General features: G+C 49.1%; 1 protein-coding gene across 3 annotated transcripts in view; it reads right to left on the reverse strand.

Annotated features, from left to right (window-relative positions):
• Positions 1 to 6,074, reverse strand: part of MCTP1 (multiple C2 and transmembrane domain containing 1) — a 3,303,831-nt gene that overhangs the window by 837,068 nt on the left and 2,460,689 nt on the right. The window lies entirely within an intron of this gene.

The raw sequence follows: 6,074 nt of genomic DNA on the forward strand, positions 1-6,074 counted from the left end.
TGCTGTACAGGTATGGAGTCCCAATAACCACCAACATGGCTGCTGTACAGGCATGGGGTCCCAATAACCAGCAGCCTGGCTGCTGTACAGGTATGGAGTCCCAATAACCAGCTGCCTGGCTGCTGTACACACATGGAGTCCCAATAACCAGCAGCCTGGCTGCTGTACAGGCATGGGGTCCCAATAACCAACTGCCTGGCTGCTGTACAGGCATGGGTCCCAATAACCAACCAGCAGCCCGGCTGCTGTACAGGCATGGAGTCCCAATAACCAGCAGCCTGGCTGCTGTACAGGCATGGGGTCCCAATAACCAGCAGCCTGGCAGCTGTTCAGGCATGGAGTCCCAATAACCAGCAGCCTGGCTGCTGTACAGGCCTGGAGTCCCAATAAATACCAGCCTGGCTGCTGTACTGGCATGGGTCCCAATAACCAGCAGCCTGGCTGCTGTACAGGCATGGGGTCCCAATAACCAGCAGCCTCACTGCTGTACACGCATGGGGTCCCAATAACCGGCAGCCTGGCTGCTGTACAGGCATGGGTCCCAATAACCAGCTGCCTGGCTGCTGTACAGGCATGGGTCCCAATAACCAGCAGCCTGGCTGCTGTACAGGCATGGGGTCCCAATAACCGGCAGCCTGGCTGCTGTACAGGCATGGGTCCCAATAACCAGCTGCCTGGCTGCTGTACAGGCCTGGGTCCCAATAACCGGCAGCCTGGCTGCTGTACGGGCATGGGGTCCCAATAACCAGCAGCCTGGCTGCTGTACAGGCATGGGGTCCCAATAACCGGCAGCCTGGCTGCTGTACAGGCATGGGTCCCAATAACCGGCAGCCTGGCTGCTGTACAGGCATGGAGTCCCAATAACCAGCAGCCTGGCTGCTGTACAGGCATGGAGTCCCAATAACCAGCAGCCTGGCTGCTGTACAGGCCTGGAGTCCCAATAAACACCAGCCTGCTGCTGTACTGGCATGGGTCCCAATAACCAGCAGCCTGGCTGCTGTACAGGCATGGGGTCCCAATAACCAGCTGCCTGGCTGCGGTACACACATGGAGTCCCAATAACCAGCAGCCTGGCTGCTGTAAAGGCATTGGAGCCAGTGTGGAGCCTGCAAGGCCAGAAAGTGAGGCCTTCGCCACATCCACCTGAGATATAACCAGGGCCTGGACAGCACACGGAAATCAGAGACAATTATTATGTGCCAATAACGATGAAGAGCAGAAACCAGGATGCGCTCTCATATGGAGGTGATGGAGTACATTTAGAGAAGAACCCAAGAGATATCCTGAAGAAAGAATAGATGAAAAAACCAAGGTAGCAGCTGACACACCTAAATGGGACAGAACCCCCATGCCATTTTCGAGCCGATGGGTGTGAAGCAGAAGAAGAAGAAATGGGTAGAAATTCGGTTTTCAGTGGGTTTACCTTTCAGGAAAATAATGGTATTCAATCCACTTCGACACAGATGGAGGCCATTTGTTGGCTTGGAATGACACTGGAGTGTATGGTTGTGTTTTTAAGTGTCCTGGTGGGAGGAGACAGCCAAGCCATCAACTAGACCCCCCAACAGCTGCGTTTAGATTTTTAATAGCACAGACAATAGGATCGACTCCTGCGGCACATCGCTCACAACTGGCATAGGGGGCGAACTTGAAACTCCCACCTGCATGCCCTGCGAACGCCCAGACAAAAAAAGAGGAGAACCGATTCAGGACAAAACCCCCAGTGCTTTAAGTGGGCCTTGGCCTGCTGGCACAATGCCCCGGCAGTCTTTCAAAAGTGGGGTTGAGCCGGGCCCTGCCGGGGCCCCCCGGTTCCACCACAACATTGGTGGGATGTGGGCGCGATGGGAGATGCGCCCGCCGTTAGGTCAGGCAAGCTGACAGAAGTGTCAGCCAGCCAAAGCGTCGCAGTAGCTGGCTGGCACTTCTGTCAGTCACTGTAACTTCCTATGGTGACCTCTCGCGCGAGGAGTCACAAGAGGAAGTTACTGTGCCTTTGTTTCCCCAGTTCGCCGAAGTGTCTTTAACCCTCAGCGAACCTGGGGACTCCTTAACATATTTCGAGCCATCTTTTACAAAGCTTTGCCGACGGAGAAAAACGCCTTGGGCTTTGTCCGTCGGGAGAGCTTTATTAAAGATGGATTGAATTGTGCACTTTTCAAGCCATCTTTTAAAAACATAGAAATGTTTAACAAAGATGGCTTGGAAAGTACACAGACCATAAGTTACGCACACAAATATATAAATGCTCTATATTTGTGTGCATACTTTACTATGGTTTATGTACTTTTCAAGCCATCTTGAAGTACACAAACCATAGTAAGGCACGCAAACAAATATATAAATGCAGGGGTGGACTGGGAACTAAAGGAGGCCCTGGAAATAAGTACTGGGGACCAAAAGAGGCCCTGGAAATAAAGTTCAATGTGGCCCCACATGACACATTTTCAGCAAGCCCAATGCTTTTCCTATGAGAACATTTGGAAATACCACACAAAAGGGGCCCAGGGTGCAGAGGCCCACCGGGAAATATCCAGAGTTCCGTATAGGCCAGTCTAGCCCTGTATAAATGTAAGCATTTACATATTTGTGCATACCTTACTATGGTTTGTGGAGTATGCAAGCCATCTTTTATAAACATAGAATTAAGTAACATATTAAGATAGTAAGATATGCATACAAATATATAAAATGTTTGCGTACCTTACTTTGGTTTGTGTACGTTTTTAAGGCCCCGCCCATCCCACAAGCCACGCCCCCAAATGAGGGCAGATAAAAGGGTCTCTTCGGCCGGGTCAAAACCGGCAGAGAGATCCAAGAGCACAAGCAAGTCAGTCTCTCCAGCTTCCTACAGGCGCGATGCTTCATCCACTGTCTGCCCAGTGGGTGCCTCGGTGCCTCCACGGGAGCGGAACCCTGATATGTAGTGCCCAAGCAAAGAACTTAAGCAAAGGTGCTCACCGAAACAAGTGGCGACAAGGTTTCTAAGGTACTTTCCCAAAACAGTAGTGCTGTAATGGGCCTAAAATGGACCAAGTCCGAAGAATCTAATCCAGTTTTCTCAAAGAGAGGTCGAACCTGGCCACCCTTGTAGAAAGATGGGGAAAAGGGGGAGAATTGGACATGAGACAGAGATAAGAAACTAAGAGGCCTGATGTGGTTTCTATAAAATGAGAAAGGAAAGGACCATCCGAATATTGGTTCTCAATATATGATGATTGGGAGGAACCACATGATCTACCACATGGACAGAAGAGTCCTTAACCAACTTTCCATTATCATAAAATGCCAACTTCTGAATCATTCTATGAGTGAGAAATGGAAGTTGCATGTGCTGTGCTTTTGAATACACCTTAGTGGTGTGTCAGGGTGACATCCTTTGTATATCTCTGGCATTGTGTTTTGCATTCTCTGGGTGCCTTCTGTGCAATTAATAACCTCTGCTGTTACTTTAATGGAAAGAGTCCCAGATATCCAAAGCTTGACAGAACAGCGTTTGTTTTGCAGTACTTTGTTTTGATTGGCGTATGGGGCTCCTTTCTGTAAAGTACAGTCAACATGAGTTTTATTGAAGTCCTTTAGTCATGGCATGGTGTTTTTTGGGGCATTTGACGCTACACTTTACACCCGCAACTGGCTGTGCCCGTACTTGTTCATATTGTAGTCGATAACCGTTCCCATCCATCCGCATTCTAGGGTGACCAGTGTAAGTGTGTGCCTCTTAGCAACACAATTCCACAAGGCATCAGAGAATTTTCTGAATATTCAAGGAAATACCTGCTGCTATTTGCTATTGATGAAATCGTAATGGTAACACAGAATTCTTACTCCGCTTGCCTGGTCGCGATCAGACTTTATACAGCCAAGACCCTGTCATGTCTGCCTACCCGGGTCTCTGTTGAATACACGCGCCCAGCACTGCCCGGGCTCAAGAGAAGAGGATCTGTAATGCAGAGCAGTCGCTGTCTTGACCAGTTTGACAAACCCCACATTTAAAGATACTGCGCACACCGCAGCAGGTGCGGCACACAGGAGGCGGCCCAGCAGAACGTTTACTCGTCCCACAGATATTCTGTTACCAAACCTTTGACACGTTCTCCTAATGCAATGTTAGTACTTTGCAAGTAGGGACGTAGGATACATCCGCCTGGACCTGCCTGCAACTTTGCGGCTGTGTTGTGTTTAAAGTGGGTCACCGCAGAGAGGCAACCCCTCAGAGAGTGGCATCTGCTAACTGCAAGGACACGTCACTTAAAGCATGATCTTTCGGCCGGTGCTATAAGAACACAGTTCGTCATCAAAGTCTGGAAATTATGCAAATAGCACGGGCTACATTTGGCAGGTCTGCAATGGTAAGGACTTCCCGACCTACATAAATTGTACCGATGGACTCTTCGCGCGTTCGTGGCGCAAGGCTGCGCCCTACTGGCGATAGACGGAAAAGCAACCAACACAGATACTGCTTGCTGATGGGATGCCGGAAGAAAAGGGCCAACTTTGCCAAATCGCGCTCATGTTAAGTAAGCATCGCGCGAATTCTGTAAATATGAATAATTCTTGTTCAGCGAGGAGTGCGTTAGGTGTTTGTTTCGGCACCTCAACGTCATAGTGGCTGCACAGCATACATGATGGCTTCGAAACAGATTATACCGGAAAGATTTTTGCACAGATGTCCATTGAAATTCTTAATAAAAGAAGCCGAAAAATAGATGGATGTTGGCTATTGCAAGAAGGAAATGTGTAATGTGCAATTTGCACGTGACAAAAGGTATTTATATATATATTACAATTGCTCTTTGTCACATTACAGCATCCTAGTTTATTATTTCTTTTGTTTTATTCGTGATTTTTCAGCGTCATATCGCAAACAAGTGACTTCGAGGCACTCTATGTGTAGTGCTGTGCTCCCTTGCACGATGGATGAAAAATAGTGACCAAGCACATTCAAATAGAAAATAAAATCTCCATTGAACAAAAAACTCTGCGGTCTGTTTTCGATATTTTTTCCGTTAAAAAAGGCTTACTTTTTCTGACTTTTAATAAAACAAATAAGAATGCTTGATGGGGGTGGTGAGAGATTCCATTGCACTCTCTCAACAACAAACCCAAGACACAAGGAACGAATTGTCTCCATTCTTTACTTTTATAACGTGTGGCCCATGAGTAGTTTATAAAGCAAAAAAAATTAAAAAACATGCTGGGATGTTTGTTCATATTCCTTTAAAATGGCTCTTAGCCTGTAGTGTTCGGCGTGTTCGTTAGGGCCAGGCTCGTCGGGCCCGGGGAGATTAAAATGAAGCCGAGTCTAGGTTGATGGAGACATTGGGAAATAATGCCCTGTGACGGGCATCGTGGGCAGGGGTGTCGCGTGTGTATGCCGCGTGAAGGAAGGAAGGGCGCCGCATGGCGGGTGTGTGCTGTTGCCGGCATCCAGTGGCCCTGTCTGTGTTGGGCTCGGGGCCTGCACAGCGCGCACGCCTGCCTGCCCTGCTGCTGCGGGAAGTCCTTCAGCGTGGGGGCTGGGGGGGTGGGGGGGCAGCAGGGGGTCGCCGCCATGCCTCGGAGTACCAGGCAGGCCTTTTCAGTTCCAATACAAGCTCTCCCAAAGGCCAGAGGGCGCGGCGCGCCTTTACGCTGTAGTTTGCATGACCACGAAATCCTAACGTAGATTATTGTTTAGATTCGTCAGCACCGTACATGGTTTCACATCAGATGAAGACTTGGGGCCTGTTTTACAAACGCGTTTTACAATGGCACAGTCCCATTGGAAAACGCCTTTTCCATCCGGCCCATGGACTTTAAAAAGTATTTACTTTTCCATTGCTCTATCAAATGAAACGGTTAATAAGCGAATAATTGAGTACGAGCCAGACACACTTTCCAGACCACAATGTCCACACACACTACATGGGCTGGCCCACTTTATCGTCATCATTACACGCACAGCCCCTCCATGATCCAGCGCGTGGGTTTGCAGTCTGGCCCAGCTCTGAGCGGTCAGGTGTGGGGGCGCCAGGGGCGTGCGGCCGTTCAGCTTCTGGTAGGTATTTTGGATATGTGCTTATAGTTCCCAT

Source organism: Ambystoma mexicanum, chromosome 6p, assembly GCF_040938575.1.
Source record: "Ambystoma mexicanum isolate Mex_15411 chromosome 6p, UKY_AmexF1_1, whole genome shotgun sequence".
Taxonomy (NCBI): Eukaryota; Metazoa; Chordata; class Amphibia; order Caudata; family Ambystomatidae; genus Ambystoma; species Ambystoma mexicanum.